Genomic DNA, 19,359 nt, shown 5'->3' on the forward strand with positions numbered 1-19,359 from the left:
CCAACATCAATTCCATTGATCTATATGTCTGTCTTTGTGCCAGTACCATACTGGTTTGATTACTGTAGCATTGTAGTAAGTTTTGAAAACAAGAAATGTGAGTCCTCCAATTTTGTTCTTCAAGAAAAAAGATATTTTTGGCTATTCCTTTGCAATAACAATATGACTTTTAGAGTCAGCTTGTCCATTTCTGCAAAAAAGGCTATTGGGATTATGATATGGATTGCACTGACTCTGCAGGAACTTTGGGGAGTATTGCCATCTTACCAACATTAAGTCTTCTAGTCCATGAACACAGGATGCTTTTCTGTTTATTTGGTTTTCTTTAATTTCTTTCAACAATATGTTTTGTAGTTTTCAGTGTACAAGTCTTATACCTCATTAGTTCAACTTATTCTTAAGTACCTTATTAATGTTATTGTAAATGGAATTGTTTTCTTAATTTCATTTTTGGGTTCATTGCTGGTGTATGGAAATACAACTCAGTTTTGTATATCAATTTTGTATCCTGCAATTTTGCTGAACTCGTTTATTAGCTCTAATGGTTTTTTAGTGGATTCTTTAGAGTTTTCTATAAGATCATATTATCTGTGAATAGATAGTTTTATTTTTTCCTTTTCAATTTGGATACCATTTATTTCTTTTTCTTGCCCAGTTGCCCTGACTAGAACTTCCAGGACAATGTTTAAGAGACCTGTTGAGAGCAGATATTCTTGTATTGTTTCTTGTCTTAGAAGGGAAAGCTTTCACCATTAAGTGTGATATTAGTTATAGGTATTTCCATACATGCCCTTTTTCCTTCATTCTGTTAATATAATGTATTCCATTAATGGATTTTCCAGTATTGAACCAGCCTTGCATTTCTGGGATACATTCCATTTAGTCATGGTGCATACAGTAATTCTTTTAATAAGCTGCTTGATTCAATTTGCTAGTATTTTGTTGAGGATTTTTGCATCTATATTCATAAACAATATTGGTCTGTAGTTTTTCTCTTCTGTGATGTATATAAGTGGCTTTGATATGAGGGTAATATTGGCCTCATAGAATGAGTTAGGAAGTGTTCCCTCCTTATCTTTTTGAGGGGAAAATTTGAGAAGTATTGTTAATTTTTCTTTAAATGTTTGGTAGAATTCACTGGCGAAGCCATCTGATTCTTAACTTTTCTTTGTTAGAAGTTGTCTCAGTCAATTCAAGGTGCTATAACAAAATACCATAAACTGGGTGGCTTAAACAAAAAACATTTACTTCTCACAGTTCTGGAAGCTGGGGAGTCCAAGATCAAGGGGCCAGCAGATATGGTGTCTGTTCTTGCTGTATCCTCACATGGCAGAGAAGAGAGACAGAGAGAGAGAGAGAGAGGGAGAGACAGGGTGCACTCTCTGGTTTCTTCTTCTAACTAGTCCAATCATGGGCACCCTGCCATCATGACTTCATCTAAACCTAATTATCTCCCAAAGACTCCACATCCAAATATCATCCATCATGTTGGAGGTTAGGGCTTCAATATTAATTTTGTGGGAGACACAAACGTTTAGTCCATAACAGAAGTTATTTGTTTACTGATTCAATCTCTTGTCATAGAAAGGCATACTTCTCTTGAATAGGTTTTGATAGTTTGTGTGTTTCTAGGAATTTTCCCATTTCATCTAGGTCATCTAATTTGTTACCATAAAATTGTTCATAATATTATTTTATAATCCTTTTTATTTCTGTAAGTTCAGTAGTAATGTCTCCTCTTTCATTCATGATATTAGTAACTTGAATCTCCTCCCTTTTTTTCTTAGTCTGTGATTACCAATTTTGTTGATATTTTCAAGGAACTAACTTTTGATTTTGTTGATTCTCTACTGTTTTTCTATTTTTTGTTTATATCCTTTCTGATATTTATCATTGCCTTCCTTCTGCTTCCTACTTTACATTTCTTTGCTCTTCTTTTTCTAGTTCCTTAAGGTGGAAGTTTAGGTTATTGATTTGAAATTTTTCTTCCTTTTAATGTAGCAGTTTATAGGTATGAATTTCCCTCTGAGTACTGCATTAGCTGTAGCCCATAAATTTTAGTGTGTTGTGTTTTTGTCTTCATTTACCTCAAAGTATTTTCTAAATTTGTTGTGATTTTTTTCTTTGATTAAGAATGTGAATTAATTTCCATGTATTGTGAATATTCATATTTTCTTCTGCTGTTGATTTCTAATTTCATTCCATTTTGGTCAGAGAAGATACTATGTATGGTTTCAGAGTTTATACATTTATTGAAGCTTGTTTTGTGATATAATGTATTGTCTGTCCTGAAGAATATTTCATGTACACTTGAGAAAATTGTTTATTCTGATGTTGGATGGAGTGTTTTATATATGTCTGTTCAGTCTAGTTGGTTTATAGTGTTATTCAATTCTTCTATTTCCTTGTTGATCTTCTATCTCGTGTGTCCATTAAAGGATGTGGGGTATTGAAGTCTTCAGCCATTATTATTGAATTATTTCTCCTTTCAATCTTGTCAGTTTTACTTCATATATTTTGGGGTTCTGTTGTTAGTTGCATGTATGTTTGCAATTGTTATATCTTTTGATAGGTTGACACTTTAATTAATATATAATGTCCTTGTCTTTTGTAATGTTTTCTGGTTTAAAGTCTATTTTGTCTAATATTATAACAATTCCAAATCTCTTTGAATTATTAATTGCATAAAATGTCTTTTTCCATCTTTTCACTTTGAAACTGTCATTGCATCTAAAGTGAGTCTTTTGTAGACAGCATATAATTAGATCTTTTAAAAAATCTTGTCTGCCAATCTCTGCCTTTTAATTGGAGAGTTTAATCTGTTTTCATTTAAATAATTACTGATAAGACAGGACTTCTGCCAATTTGCTATTTGTTTCATATGTTATACATGTTTTGTTCCTCAAATTCCTTCATTATTGCCATTTTTTATTTTTAATCGAATTTTTTTGTAGTGTACCATTCTGATTCCCTCTTCATTTCTCTTTCTGTATATATATATATTTTTTTCTTAGTGATTTCTTGGGATTACAATTGACATTTTATTTTATTTATTATTATTATTTTTTGGCCGTGCAGTGTGGCTTGCAGGCTCTTAGTTCCCCAGCTATGGTTGAACCTGGGCCCCAGCAGTGAAAGTGCTGAGTCCTAACCACTAGACCACCAGGGAATTCCCTACAATTGACATTTTAAACTTATAACAATCTAGTTTGAATTAATACCAACTTTGCCTCGGTAGTATACAAAAACTCTGCTCCTTTACAGCTCTATGCCCTCTTTTTATTATTGTCACAAATTACATCTTTTTACAGGTGTGCCCATCAATATAGATTTATAATGATTTTTCATGCAGTTGGCTTTTTAAAAAACTATTTATTTATTTATTTGGCTGTGCCAGGTCTTAGTTGTGGCACACGGGATCCTTGATGCTGCGTGTGGGACCTTTGTTGCAGCATGTGGGATCTTTAGTTGCGGCATGTGAGCTCTTAGTTACAGCATGCAGGATCTAGTTCCCTGACCAGGGATTGAACCCAGGCCACCTGTGTTGGGAGCATGGAGTCTTAACCACTGAACCACCAGGGAAGTCCCCACGCAGTTGTCTTTTAATTCATATAGGGGTCAAAATGAGTTATAGACCAAATATACACTAATACTGACTTTTGTATTTATCTATGTAGTTATTTTACTGGCATTCTTTATTTCTTCATGTGGATTTGGGTTATTGTCTAGTGTCATTTTGTTTCAGCCTGAGGGGCTCTCTTTAGCATTCCCTGAAGGGCAGGTCAATACTGATGAACTTTCATCTGGGACCATCTTAATTTCTTCTTTATTTCTGATGGATAGTTTAACTGGTTGTAGAAATCTTGACTGACAATTTTGGTTTTTCTTTTTCAGCAGTTTGAATATGTCATCTTATTGCCTCTGGCCTTCATGGTTTCTAATGAGAAATCAGCTGTTAATTTTGTTAATGATTCCGTATACATGATGAATGGCTTCTCTCTTACTGCTTTAAGTATTCTCTCTTTATCTTTGGCTTTCAACAATTTGATTATAACGTGTCTGCCTGTGAATCTTTTTCAATTTGTCCTATTTCGAGTTTCTTGAGCTTCTTAAATGTATAGATCCATGTTTTTCATCAAATTTGGAAAGTTTTTGGCCATTACTTTCAAATATTCTTTCTTCCTCTCCCCTACCCAGTTTGAGACTACCATTTTATGTATGTTTGTATGCTTGAAAACGTCCCACAGTTCTCTTATTCATTTTTCTTTTTCTTTTTCTTTTTGCTCCTCAGACTGGATAATTTCATTTGATTTATCTTCAAGTTTGTCAGTTGTTTCTTCTGCCTGTTCAAATCCGCTATTGAATCTTCTAGTGAATTTTTCATACCAATTATTGTACTTTTCTGCTCCAGAATTTCTATGTAGTTCATTTTTGTAAATTCTTTTTCTTTATTGATATTTTCTATTTGGTGAAACATTGTTCTTGTGGTTTCCTTTCACTCTTTGAACATATATAAAGTAATTGATTTAAAGTCTTTGCCTATTAGGTCTTTGTCTAGAAAGTCTTTGTCTGTCTGAGCTTTTCCAGGGACAGTTTCTATTAATTTCCTTCCCACCTTCCCCGGTGGATGAACTGTACTTTCTTTTTATTCATTTATTTTATTTATTTATTTATTTATTTATTTATTTATGGCTGTGTTGGGTCTTCGTTGCTGCGCATGGGTTTTTCTCTAGTTGTGGTGAGCGGGGACTACTCTTTATTGTGCATGGGCTTCTCATTGTGGTGGCTTCTCTTGTTGCGGAGCACAGGCTTTAGGCACGCGAGCTTTGGTAGTCGTGGCACTCGGGCTCATTAGTTGTGGCTCACGGGCTCTAGAGCGCAGGCTCAGTAGTTGTGGCACATGCATGGGCTTAGTTGCTCCTTGGCATGTGGGATCTTCCCGGACCAAGGCTCAAACCCATGTCCCCTGCATTGGCAGGCACATTCTTAACCACTGCGCCACGAGGGAAGCCCAATATTCAATATTTGAACTGGGTCGGAGGATGTAGCTTGAGGGGGGAATACTGACTTTTCCATATAGAATTAAATAAATGGAGGAAGAAAACTGATCAAAAATGCCTGAAGGTATAGGGAAAAAGAAAAGCAGAATTTTTAAAAAATGAGTCCAAAAGTAGCAATATATCACAGTGACTAAGCTTGTGGACTTGGAAGCCAGTCTTTGTGGGTACAAATTCTTGCTTTCCACTTTCTGTGTAACATTGGGCAAAGCTTTCTAGTACCTTTTCTGGTCTTACTTTTCACATCTAAAAAACATGAATAATTGTACATTTCTTAGGATGAAATGGTATAATCCATTGTTATAACCAATGTAAAATACTACACATAGTCCTGACACATCATAATTGTTCAAATTAATGTTACTATTATTATTAATTCAATAAAATAATGTGTTGAGTTATTGGATGGAAAGACAAAGATTCTAAGATTGGAAAAGAAATTTTGAGCTACATGCTGTTTTTAAGGAACAACTAAAACAGACTTGTACAGGTTGCAAATACAGGGATTTTTTAAAAAGATATCACAGGAAAATGTTAAAAGATTCAGGTATAGCAATATTAAAATATCAAACAAATAGAAAGCAAGGAATAATGTTAAATATGGCATAGGTGATTCACTTTGTTATAAAGCAGAAACTAACAGCCCACTGTAATGCAATTATCCTCCAAGAAAGATGTTAATAAATAAATAAATAAATAGGGCAAAAGGAGATTAAAATTCTATACCACTAGAGGAGAAAAAAACTAAACAAATGAGTAGAACCAAAGGCAGGAAAGAAAAGAAGAGGAAAACAAAATAGATAGGATCCTTGAAAATGAAGGGAGTAGTGAGTTTAAATCATAAGTACACAGATATGTTAAGTATAAATATCCTATTAGGAGAAAACCACTTTGTATTGTCTAATGTTAATATTTTGGTTTTGATAATTGTGCTATAATTATTTCCTATGTTAACATTTGGGGGAAGATGTTACCACGCAGAAACTCTCTGTACTATTTTTGCAACATTCAGCGTAGCTTGTAGTTAAAAAGTTAAACAATTATAGAACCAGGGGATAGGGCTAATAAAGCAAATAGGTCAGAATGTTAGAATGAGTCTAATTACTCAGAGAGATGTGAGAGGTTATTACTTCTTTAAAACTGATCAGCAAAATAACTTGGAAATAAAAAGTGAAATCACTGAAATAAAAACAGTATAGTAAGTGGGCTGGATGGAAGAATAAATACAGTTTAAGTTGGACATGTTAAACAGGAAGATAGATCTGAGGAATTTGCCAGGATGCAGTGCAAATGGCAAGTATGAAGCAACAGCTGAAGGTCATGGAGGAATCTGAAGGTCTATTGTATTCTCATCTCATAGAAATTCTAAAAGGAAAGAGCAGCCAAGAAGAAGGGGAGGAAAACATAGTCTATACCCTGAAGCTGCAGACTAATGGTCCAAGGGGCCACAAATCGTTCTGAGTGGTCATGTGTTGGCAGCTGTGGTAGAAAAAGGCACCCTCATGGGTGGCTTCTGGGAAAGAACATTTATCCAGACAGTCTCAGTGCCCATTAAAAGCTGAAATTCACAGACTCTTCAGTGAGCAATTCCACCTAGAACAAATGCTCAGTACAGTGTTTTCAGTGAAAACAAAGCATTGAAAATAATTTAAATATCCACCAGTACAGGAATGGGTAAATAACCATGGCTCATTTTTTTTCCTAACAAAAAATATTTTAATATAGGAATCAACATGTGAACATTATATTTAGGTGATAAAATTCAGGTTACAAATATAAGATAAATATCAAATAATATCATACTTCTGGTTTAATGGAGAACAGTTGTGACAGTCATGCTTAACACCTTGGTTAAGTAATGAGAGAAATGGGTTGGGGTGTCATAGAGGTATGCAAAAATTTAACAGTTCAAATGATCCTTAGCCCTTCTGAGAAAATATAGGTGGCAGATATTTCTGTAATATGGTGGTTTCAGTCCATTAGTGAGTGTTCTGTTCATGCATTTAAAGTAATGGCAGATGTTTCTGAGCACTGAAAATTAGATTCAAAGTTAAGTCTTTGCTCAACAAGTTAATGATACTATGAATCCCTTGTATTTAAAAATATAGTTTATGGAATCTTAAAAAAAAAAAAAAGGTTCTGAAGAACCCAGGGGCAGGACAGGAACAAAGACACAGACGTAGAGAATGGACCTGGGGACACGGGGAGGGGGAAGGGCAAGCTAGGACAAAGTGAGAGAGTGGCATGGACACACATACACTACCAAACGTAAAATAGATAGTTAGTGGGAAGCAGCCGCATAGCACAGGGAAATCAGCTTGGTGCTCTGTGTCCACCCAGAGGGGTGGGATAGGGAGGGTGGGAGGGAGATGCAAGAGGGAGGAGATACGGGGCCACATGTTTAAGTATAGATGATTCACCTTGCCATACAGCAGAAACCAACACACCATTGCAAAGCAACTACACTCCAATAAAGATGTTAAAAAACAACAACAACAAAATATGTAGTTTAAATTTGTAAAGTTTAAGGTAAAGCATACTTGTTTTCATAGTTATTTTTAGATATAATTGAGACTACACTACCATATATAATCAGCTATACTGCTGTGCACAGTTAATTCCAGTTACCATATTTTATATTTGCTGATCATCAACAGCACACAATTCATGCTCCAAAAGAAATATATCAATCCAGCAAAATGGTTACATTTAATTTTATTTTAAAGACAGATTAATTAAATTTAAGGAAGAATTGGCTTTTCTTGAAAGCTCATTTTCAAATTACTGATACAAACTTACCAGAGAGTAATTATTTATTTTGCCTAACATCAAACGATCTGCAAAAAGTTTCCAAGATAGAGGCATTCCTTGTTCCATTTCCAAAAATAAAGGTTTTCTAACTGAAAGCATTTACATTCCTAGCTCTCTAAAGTAAACATTAAAAACAAAGTACAAAAAATGATCTCTTGGCTTCTGAATAGCCCACTTAGTTACATAAAGTATTTTCTGTCCCAACACTTTCTCAAATTCAAAAGATATCTACTTCCTAAGAACATGACAGTCTTCATTTCAAACCATTCAGTCCGTTTCCATGGCAACACTGTGGATTCCTTGGCCACCATAAGTTGCATTAGTTGACTGTGGAATTTCTCAATCTTCTTTACATCTTGAGCTTGGCCTGTTCTATACACCAAACTAAATCATCTGTTACTTTAATATACAAACTCCCATCAGAATGCCTATATTTGAGAACCACACGTGCCTTCATAGGGCCTGCGAGGTAGAGTTTCTCTGCTGCGCGACTGAACTCCTCCCAGGTCTGGTACTGCGGCATCGTGGGCCCGCGGCAGAACAGGAGAGGGAGGCAAAGCTACCGACTGGAGGTGGAGGCGGCGCGATGCGGCCCACCTACGTCCCTACCTCTCGGAGCCACCTACCGCGGCAGAGGCCCAGCCAATCCCATGGCTCATTTTTACTATGAAACAATATGCAGCTTAAAAGAAACCAGAAATATAATATCTATATGTACCAAGATGGAAAAATTCCCAAGAGATAATGTTAACTAATCAAACCAGATATAAAACAATATGTATAATTTATATACACAAAACGAAACTATTTCTGTATATGTTTTATATTCTTAAAACAAATAAGATCAACACTAGGGACTTCTCTGGTGGTCCAGCAGCTAAGACTATGAGCTCCCAAAGCAGGGGGTCCAGTTCAATCCCTGGTCAGGGAACTAGACCCCACATGCCACAACTAAGAGTTAGCATGTCACAACTGAGAGTCCACATGCATGCCGCAACTAAAGATCCCGCACGCGCAACTAAGGATCCTGCATGCCGCAACGAAGATCCCGCATGCTGCAGCCGAGACCCGGCACAGCCAAATAAATAAATAAAAATTAATTTTAAAAAAGATCAGCACTAAAAAATACACACAGGTAACAATTACTTAGAAAATGTAATAATCACAATATATATCATTATAAAACTAAATAAAAACTTAGGATAGGTCTAAGAATAGGTCTTAGAATAAAGCCAGAATAGGTCTAAAAAGAATTATGGAAGATCTACTTGAATAAAAGTATAAGATTTTACTGAAAGACATAGAAGACTTGAATAAAAGGAAACAGATACCATAATTCCCAATAGGTAGATTTAATGTTAAAATGTCAGTTCTTTCTAAAATATTCTATAAATTCTAGGCCATTTCAATCAGAATCCCAGCATCGTTTCTTTAGTAGAATTTGAGTAGCCCATCCTGATACTCATTTGCAAGACAAAATGGGCCAGAAGAGCCAGAAAAGTTTTGGAAGATAATTACATAATGGAAGGACTTGCCCTATCAGAAGTCAGATAGTCTGCAGAACTTCATTGTGTTATTGGGAGAGTAACAAACATGGAAGAGAGGGGGAAAAGATGACTCTTCAGTAAATGGTGTTTGGACAATTGTTTATCCATCTGGGAAAAAAATAGTTACATCTCTACCTTACACCGTACCCCAAAATAAATTCCAAGGGAAATTAAAAAATCAAAACTATAACAGAATTAGGTGAACATAAAGTTTTTTTTAAAAATCTAAGCACGAGGATATCTTTGCATATAAGAAAGAGAACCCAGGATCCATAAAGGAAGAGACTGATAAATGTAACTATGCAAAAACTGAATATTTAAAAGTCGGAAGACACTATCCCCTCCACCCAGGATGTGTACGTTGAGATTGAAGCCTCTGGGACCAAATTCCAGTCCAGCCCAGGGGAGCAGAGACTTGGGACTGACTTCCCCTCAGACCCCTGCGGGTCAGCGGTGCACCTGGTACAGACTGGGAAACCTGAGCAGGCAAATATAGGGTGCCAGGAATAATGATACCGACTCACATTGACACATCTCCCACCGTTCCAATCCCCAACTTTGCCATGCTGCAACTCTGCCCTCTCCCCAAGTGCCTCAGATTTAAAACCCTGCGAAAAGATGATTCTCCTGTCACAGACAGGGGAATCTAAGTGGGCTACGGTGTGGTAAAGGACTCTGTTCTCTTCCCCTCCCCCAACCCCACCCCGCCATAGCTACCCCGCACCTGCCCCCTTCCCCCAAATCCCAACTGCTCTCTTGGGTAGAGCGAGAGAGGGCATGTCTAGCAACACGCGGCAAATGCCTGGGGTAGGAGACGAGTGAGACTCGCGCAGTGACGTAGGAAAACACATAGCCCCCAGATTAGAGAAAACGGCGGGAGACGGCACGCTGGACCCTCATGGGGACGCGCTGGACGAAAGTTCGCCAGTTAGACAAAGAGAAATCGTCAGAGAGAGGATCTGATCCTGGACCTGAAAGGCCCTTTGTTCCCATAGCAATGTCTCAGTGTCCGCTGGTTCACAGATTTCTTTCCTAGGGGCCCTCTGTTTTGGGGAGGGCTTGTCCCTGCCGGTCACTCACAGCAATGGCCTAGCATCCCAGGCCTCCAATTGGCTCCTTTGTTGTTGAGAGGCCCCGCCTTCACCAGTTATTTACAGCCCGGCAGTACCTCCCACCAGGTCTCCCATTGGACCCTGATGCGACCCAGACAAAAACTGCTTCCTAAAAGCCTCCGGTGTTCGGATGTCTGCCGTCTCTAAAAAAACACCACCAACCCCGCCCTTCACTCCGAGGTGTCACTGTCCTTCCAGACCGCACCCAGTGGTGGGTGGTATCGGTGCACTTGGCCGGACCCCGAACACATACTGACTCACTGACCTTACACAATCCCCATCACTGACACACAGATCCTGATCAATAACCCCACAGGTCTGGCCTTCACGTAGCCCCTTCACTGATTTCACAGACACCCCATCACTGATAATGCATATTCTCCCATCCCTGACTCCGTAGAACACCATCTCTTACTCCACGGACCTATTAATAAGGGGTTATATTCAAGGAGACTGTGTTGACCATTTTATACATCCATTTAGTGTGTGTGTGCTGAATAACTGACTTAGGTAGATTTTAGCATCTTGTTGGCCAATGCAGTTTCTCTGCCTTTTCTTTTTCTTTTTTCTTACTGTAGTAGCAACTTTAAAGACCTCACCCCAGTAAGTATGGAGTACAGTTTATTAGTGCCTATCCTTTATTGAATCCTTGTCATACGCATTTATTTTTAATCATAGAAGTCACAATTCTTGTATATAATTCAAGGACACTAAAGATGCAGATATAAGAATGAGGGTTTTAAAAATATTATCTGTTTTTGGCTTCTGCAGATCATAAGTTCATTCACTTGTCTCAGATCACTAAATATATACTTTGTTTCCTTAAAAAAATTCTGATGAAACCTTAAAAAGAGTAAAATTCTTTAGGAACTAGTGGGAAAACTCCACGGAGATGTTTTAGAAATAATGGTAGAATAAAATGGTCCTAGGGCATCTGAAATGACACGAACTAAATCTTCATTTTTTTGTCAATTACAAAAAAAAAATTGTGGACTTTGGAGGAAATACTATATAAAAAGATAGACACTGTTTTATTGAGATATAATTCACATACCGTACAAATCAGCCACTGAAAGTGTAAAATTAAATGGCTTTTAGGGCGCTCTTGCTCGGTTGCGGTGCTCCGTGGGGCGGCCTCTGGGGCACCCGGCCCTTCCCGGACTCGGCTTTGGGTTGACAATGCCCCGCGGCCAAGTTAGGGCTTCCCTCTGCCATTTAGGGAGGGGCGCCGGTACCCTCAGCTGCCTCTCATGGACACGAAGGTAGACCTTCTTGTCTTGACCACGAAACCAAGAATAACCACGTGACATGAGTTAGTCCCTCCTTTCAGAGGAGTGAACTGCCATCGCTAGAAACCGCAGGACGGTTCCTACAGTAATGTGGACCCACCCCCAGGAGACACTGAGTGAAAGAAAGCAAAGTGAGGAAAAACACACTGACAAGCTGATCCTAATATTCACTAGGAAATGCAAGGGACCCAGAATAATCAAAACAACCTTGGAATAAGGACAAAGTTGGAGGACCTCACACTCCCCAATTTCAGAACTTACTGCAAAGTAACAGTAATCCAGGCAATGTGGTACTGGCATCAGGATAGACATGTGGATTCATGGAACAGATTAGAGAGTCCAGAAATAAACCCATACACCTACAGGCAATTGATTTCAATTAGGGTGACAAGCTCATTTAATGGGATCAGAATATTCTTTTCAACAAATGGTACTGGGACCACTGCAAAAGAATGAAGTTGGATCCCTAACAATACCATATACAAAAGTTAATTCAAATTGATCAAAGACCCAAATGTAACCTGTAAAACTTTTAGAAGAAAATGTGAGAATTCCCTGGCAGTCCAGTGGTTGGGACTCCACGCTTTCACTGCTGAGGGCCTGGGGTTCAGTCCCTGGTCGGGGAGCTGGGATCCTGCAAGCTGCACAGCCAACAAAACAAAACAAAGAAGAAAACATAGATGTAAATATTTATGACCTTAGAGTACACAGTGATTTCTTAGCTATGACATCTAAACCACAAGCAACCAAGGAAAAAAATTAATGGGACTTCATCAAATTTTAAAACTTTCATGTGTCAAAGAACACTCTCAAGAAAGTGAAAAAATCCACAGAATGGAAGGAAATATTTGCAAGTCATATATCTGCTAAGTATGTATTAACCAGAATATATAAAAAAACACTTACAACTCAATAATAAGAAGACAACCCAATTGAAAAATGGACAAAGGATTTGAACGGATGTTTCTCCAGAGAGGGTATACAAAAGTTCAATAAGCACGTGAAAATATACACAATTTCATTAGTCACTAGGAAAATGCAAATCAAACCCACAATGCGAAACCACTTCACACCCACTAGGATGAGTACAGGAAAAGAAAAATGGGCAATAACAAGCATTGTCCAGGATATCAAGAAATCAGAACTCTCATACACTGCCGGTGGGAATGTAAAATGACGCAGCAGATTTGGAAAATAGTTTGGCAGTTCCTCAAAAAAGTAAACGTAGAGTTACCGTATGACCAGCCAGGTTTATACCCAAGAGAGCTGAAAACATATGTTCACAAAAATGTGTACCTGAATATTAAGAGCAGCATGATTCCTAACAGACAAAAAAGAGAACAAATATCCGTCAACTGATGAATGGATAAACAATATGTGTCTCTCCATACAGTGGAATCTTTCTTGGCCATAGAGAGGAATGAGCACTGACGACACACTACAACATGGATGAACCTTGAAAACATTATTGCTCAGAAGCCAAAACACAAGGCTGCATATGTATGCAAATCATATGCATGCATATATGTAATATCCAGATACTGCATATATGCATTTATATGCAGTGTTCAGAATAGGCAAATCCATAGAGACAGAAGGTAGATCACTGGTCTCCAGGGCTAGGAAAAAGGGAATGGGGAGTGGCTACTAATGGCATGGAGTTTCTTTATGGGGTCATGAAAATGCCCAGGAGTAAGTGATGGTATTTCCACAACCCTGTGAATATATTAAAAACCACTGAGTTGTACACTTTAAAATTGGTGAATGGTAAGTTTTGTGGAATATGAACTATATCTCAAATAAAAAACAAGTAGGTTACAAAAAAAATTAAATGGCTTTTAGTATATTCACAAAGTCATGCAAACATCACCACAATTTTAGAACATTTTCATTACCCCCAAAGAAATCCCAGATCCACTCTTCTATTTCCTCCCAACTCCCCTACTCCTGGACAACCACTAATCTACTTTCTGTCTCTATATATTGGTCTAGTCTGGACATTTCATGTAAGTGGAATCACGTGATATGTGGTCTTTGTGACTGGCTTCTTTTTCTTAGCACAGTGTTTTCTAAGTTCATCCATGGTGTAGTGTCGACCTTAAAAATAAAATGGCCAGTTATTTTATGAGCAAAATGGGCTTACTCAGGAGAAGCAAAGAACTGCATTTCAGGACAAGCATGTTATAGGAAAGACTATAGGCAAGTACAACTGGCAAATGAGAGGAACAGAAAAAGGGGGAGGCTGGGAGGGGCTGTTTTGAACTTTTGGATGAAAGAGTTCATGGTGCAGCATTTCTCATTGGCTGGGCTTGTTGCTGGGCAAGGAGAATTCTTCCCCTTCAGGTCTGTACCACTTCCTCTTGGGGTGTGTAATTGAAATCAAGTGGTAGTGTGTGAGGTCTCCCCCTTCCGCCTCCATTTTAAATGAGATTTCCTTTATTCTGTTTCACAGTAGCATGTATCAGTACTTCATTCCTGTTTATTGCTGAGTATTATTCATTTGTCTGGACATACCACACTTTATTTATATATTCATCGGTTGATGGATATTGGGTTGTTTCCACTTTGGGGCTATTATGAATGCTAAGAACATTCAGGTACAAGATTTTGTGTGGACGTATGTTTTCATTTCTCTTGAGTATATACCTAAAAGTGGAATTGCTGGGTCACTGTCACTTCTTGAGGCATCCATTTTCTGTCGTGAGCAGTTTGATTTTAACACCTTGGAAGGCACTGAGGTGGATAATCTGGGATGTGAGTCTCCCAATCCTCGGTGCTACGAAGGATGTGGCCTGCATTTGATCCTACATATGTGGAGGGGGCACTGTACATAAGGATAAAATTAAGGGAGTTTATTGCTTGATTTTGAAACTCTACCCAACAATTGTAAAGGAGATAGAAATGTTTGGATTCAAGTAGAAGAAAAACATATTCTGGTTAAAATTCTCAGTTTTCACCAGCTTGTAATGTAGGGTTCTATATCGAAGAATGGCAAGGATTTTATGCATATTTTCTGCATAATACTAAACTATATATACTATAATAATACTATTTTGGGAACAGTCTCCAAGTGGAAGAATGGGGCTCTGGACTCTGTGGGTGGAGATTAAAGTCGAGAAGCACCGTGGGTCTCTGAGGCGACCAAGAAAAAAAAAATGCAGCAAGGCCAACGACCCCTTTGAAATGGAAAAATTTTAAATACTCACACGAAAAGGAATTTGCTGAAATTAAACCAGTCGGTTGTTGCTTATAAGCGCAGCGTTGCGCTCAGAACCTGAGGTAAGCTGTAGAACATTGAAATGGCTGTAATTTGAATTAAATGCAATGTCTGCTGCCTGCCCACTCTGTATTGATTGCTGGTTAGAAACGTGCAACCTGCCCCTGGGCTCGATTTTGCATAGAGCAGCTTCACAGAAAGCGTCTGTTTGATTTCTTGCATTAATGTCTCCCCTTGTCCATTTCCTTAATTTTATTACTTATGATTTATTAGCCCAGTGATGAGACCGGCTGTGTGCAAAGTCCGGTCTCGGAGTTAACGGGGTCGTAGCACCTGGACAAGGCCGGAGGGTCTCCAGCGCCGGGTGTAAATCTCAGAGAAGGAGCAAACAGCGCGAAGGGTTGATTGTAAAGTCCGGGTGGGGTGCCCAGCGCAGGAATTCTGAAGCTGAGACTCCCAGGACACCGTTTGTTAATGTTTGTAGGCGGGTCGGCCGCAAACACTTCTTTTTTACGCGCAGGCCCAGCGGCCATGGCCCACGGGCCCAGCCGCTCCGCGGCATTCGGGACCCTCCCGGACCGGGGCACGAACCCGGTTCCCCTGCATCGGCAGGCGGACCCCCAGCCACTGCGCCACCAGGGAAGCCCGCAAACGCTTCTTATTGGCCAGCGTGAGCGAAACCTCCCCTCCTTTGCACATCCATTGACTAAGAGCTCTGTTTATACATATTTGAGGATACCTGCATTCTTGCCTTCCTCCTTTGCGTTGCCTGGAAACGGTGTTCTGTCTATTAACAGTTGATCGTGTTTCCCATTGGCTACCGTTTCCTTCGGAAGCCCGCCCTCACAAGAAGCCCCCACGAGCGCCGGGCCAATAAAAGCAGTCCTGGCGGACTGTACTAAACGTGGTAGCGAAGCTGTGGTTGTCCTGGCAGGGGACTGCTGGACAAGGGGCCCGGCTGGGCGGGAGGTGCCGTGCGGCGGGAAGTCTTCCGGGTCCATGCAGCGCGCCTGGGAAGTCGGCTCTCAAGGGGGGAACCGGGACTCCGGCTCGGAATCTGAGTGGTAAACTCCGAGCTGCGGCCAGGCCCTTCCCCTTTCCGACAGAACTTGGTGGGCGGCCTAGCCGCTTGGGCTAATCTACTTGGTTTCCCAACCTCCGACTCTCAGGGTCTCGGGATTAAAAGTAAACACGGGGATTTTTTTTAAAGCCCACCCGGGTAAAACGCCCTTTTATTTTTTCGCAGGGTTCGTTGGTTTGTTAAAGGTTGTTTCAGAACGCCCTGCGGGGGCGGGGGGGCGGTGGTTGGCCGACGGGTTCAGGTTTATTAAATAAAATTAATTCCTGGTTTAGAGTGTGTTAATACTGTAGCGCCCCAACCTTTAAAAAATTCCATTCTTGCTGGCTGTATTATTTAGTGGGATGTCTTGTGATAAGGACAGCGGATTACAGTGGCTTTGGGATTTTGTTGCTGTTGTTGTCACTGAAACAAAATTTTAGTTTTGGCTGTCCTAACGGCAACTTCTCAGGGTTCATAAAATCTTAATTTGAGAACTGGCTGTGAAAATCACAGCAAGTTACTTTGGAATTTTTTTCTTTTAAAGGAAAATAAATTTCCGATTTGGGTATTTTATTGTTAGTAATGATTCCCAGTTTCTTTAAAATCTTATTTTTTGGCAGATATATAGAGAATGGCTTTTGTGAAAGGTACAGCCAGCTAAGGAGGTTTGGGGATTTTGTTTTGTTTAAAGAATGTAACCCTGTAAATAACAAGGTCCTACTGTATAGCATAGGGGACTATATTCAATATCCTGAGATAAACCATAATGGAAAATAATATAAAAAATATATGTGTATGTATATATGTGACTTAACCACTTTGCTGTACAGCAGAAAGCAACACAACATTGTAAATCAACTATATTTCAATAAAAAAAATGTAATCCTGGTTTTGACTCTTTCAATAATGGTAATAACACCACCTTCCCAGCTCTTTTAAAACATTACTTGGTAGATCCCTTATTTTCATAGGACTTATTTCATATGTTTGGATGAGAGACCTGATGTGGGCTTTTTATAAAGCAGCCCTTACACTCTTTATAGGCCTTGTCCTTAATCCTCAGCATCCCTCTGCTCCTGACACTGTACCTAAAACTAAATTGAGTTTTTGTTGTTATGTGAGACTTGCAGAAATATCCAGCACTAACCACTGTCTCCCCCTGATATTTCTCCACATCTTTGTACTGAATCCATTACTCAAATGGGTGTCCCTTTTCTTGGATGCCTGGAAACTCTGATTGTATAGCCTCTGACCTCCCTGCTGAGTTATCATTCTTTTCTCTCCTCTCTCTTTTCTTGTCCAAACTTGAGTTTGTGACTCTCAGCTCCTTTATGACTAGCATTTTGAGGCCTTTAGCTCCCTCTAACTCAGGAGTCCTTACTCCCAGTTCCATGAGCCAAATTTTAGAGGACCATGAGAAAGTCCCATCTAAATTTTGGTAGCCCCATCTAACTGAAATGGAGTGTTTCCTTCTGTCCTAAATGTAGGCTCCCTGGGTATGGAACTTTGTTAGCAGTAGAGTCCATAGCAGTTTTTATGTCATAATACAGCATCTCCAAGTAGCCTTTATGGTTATCACTGCTTCCCAATGATGGTTCCTAATGACAACCTGCCACTCACTGTTGTTACTCCTGTGTTAAAATGGTTGGTCCAGGGACTATGTTGCATAAGAAGTTACACCCAAATTTAGTGGATCAAACAAAATATTATGCTCATGGGTTCTGTAGGGATCAAGAATGAAGACAGGACACAAGCATGGCCAGCTTTTCTCTATTCTACAATGTCTGTGGCCTCAGCAGGGAAGACACAACAACTAGGGGCTGGAACCATCTGAAGGCTCATTCCCTTGTGTCTGGTGCCTGGGCTGGGATGTTTGGAAGCCTGGGCTCAGCTGTGACTATCCAGTGGAGTGCCTGCACATGACTTCTCCATATGGCCTTGGCTTCCTCAGAGCCTGGCAGTCTCGTGGTAGTCAGACTTACTACAAGGCACAGGGCTCCAAAGGCGGGTGTTGCAGTGATCAAGGTGGAAGCTGCATGGTCTTTTATGACAGCTTTGTAAGTTACAGAGAATTACTTCTGTGCTCTGTTAGTTTCAAACAAGTCCACTCAGAATCAAGGAGACAGATGGTGGACCCCACCTCTCAATGGAAGGAGTGTCAAGCAATGTGTAGCCATTTAAAGAAAAACTTTTATACTGACACATCTATTAATATATCAAAAAAAATTAAATATTGTGATAGCTGCATTTCTATGTAGTTGTTTGAAATCCTATGAATTTTATGGCATGCATTTTACAGCATTATTCTGAGAAGGATTCAAGGACTTTCTCAGATGTAAGAAGGGTCTAGGACATAGAACGGCTCAGGCTCCTTCCCAAGATTTGAAGTGCACAGTTTCAGCCCTGGTTTATTGGTCAGGGCCGGACTTTCTCATTTGTCTTGGACTCAGCGGTGATTTAGAAATCAGTCTGTGACCTTTCTTTTTTTCTGGTTTAATTTTTTTCTGTTTTTCTCACCTCAATAGAGATTAGGAGATTCTTTTGTAGCCCTGTTCTGTCTCAGATGCATTTGAAGCCAGTCTTTAGACTCATCTTACTGGTTTTGCCAAATGGCATTTTCATCCTCGTGTATATTGCATTTTCTTTTATGACCATTCATCAGTTTAGAAGTGTTTGCTTTCCTGAGTTTTCATTTTCTTATTTTTCTTCTGTCATGTCTAGCTCCCAGAGCAAATACCAACCAAAAAGAATAACTTGAGGGATGTGGAGAGATAACTTTCATTTCACTTATCACCAAATAGGTTGATTTTTAGTCATTGAGCATTAGGCACAGGCCTGGGAGGCCAAAGGCCTCATTTAAATCCCAGATCCAGTCTTTGTTAGCTATCTGACCTTGAACCCAGCAATGAACCTCTCTGTGCCTTTGATTCATCATGAGAAAAGTGGTGGTATCCAGAGTTGCCAGGTTCACATTAATGACCCAGAAGTGCCTGGTCTTCATCTGGTCCTTGCTCCTCGAACCTTTGCCCGTTAATTGAAGAAATGTTGCTATGAACACTTCCTGGAGGTGTGGCTGGCATTTATTCTTGAAACAGTTTACAGAAAAGCTCCTTCACATTTTCAGCCTCTTCCTCTGCTTTCTGTCATTCCTAAACCACCTCACTCAACCTGGTGTGATCTTAATTGTGTGTGTTTGCACAGATGTAATTTTTGGCTTATATGTCTCTTCAAAGCCTGATTGCCCACTCCTGACCTCTACCAGTATA

The 19,359-nt window shown here is 39.4% G+C and overlaps 1 long non-coding RNA gene across 1 annotated transcript; it reads right to left on the reverse strand.

Moving 5' to 3' along the window:
- Positions 1 to 12,144: 12,144 nt before the first annotated feature.
- LOC141277206 (uncharacterized) lies at positions 12,145 to 16,140 on the reverse strand. The gene is made up of 3 exons (XR_012328190.1): positions 15,773 to 16,140; positions 15,023 to 15,100; positions 12,145 to 12,457 (listed from the first exon to the last, which is right to left on the reverse strand). It is a non-coding gene; the product is annotated as an uncharacterized lncRNA (long non-coding RNA).
- Positions 16,141 to 19,359: the final 3,219 nt, after the last annotated feature.

Source organism: Tursiops truncatus, chromosome 19 (assembly GCF_011762595.2).
Source record: "Tursiops truncatus isolate mTurTru1 chromosome 19, mTurTru1.mat.Y, whole genome shotgun sequence".
Classification (NCBI taxonomy): domain Eukaryota; kingdom Metazoa; phylum Chordata; class Mammalia; order Artiodactyla; family Delphinidae; genus Tursiops; species Tursiops truncatus.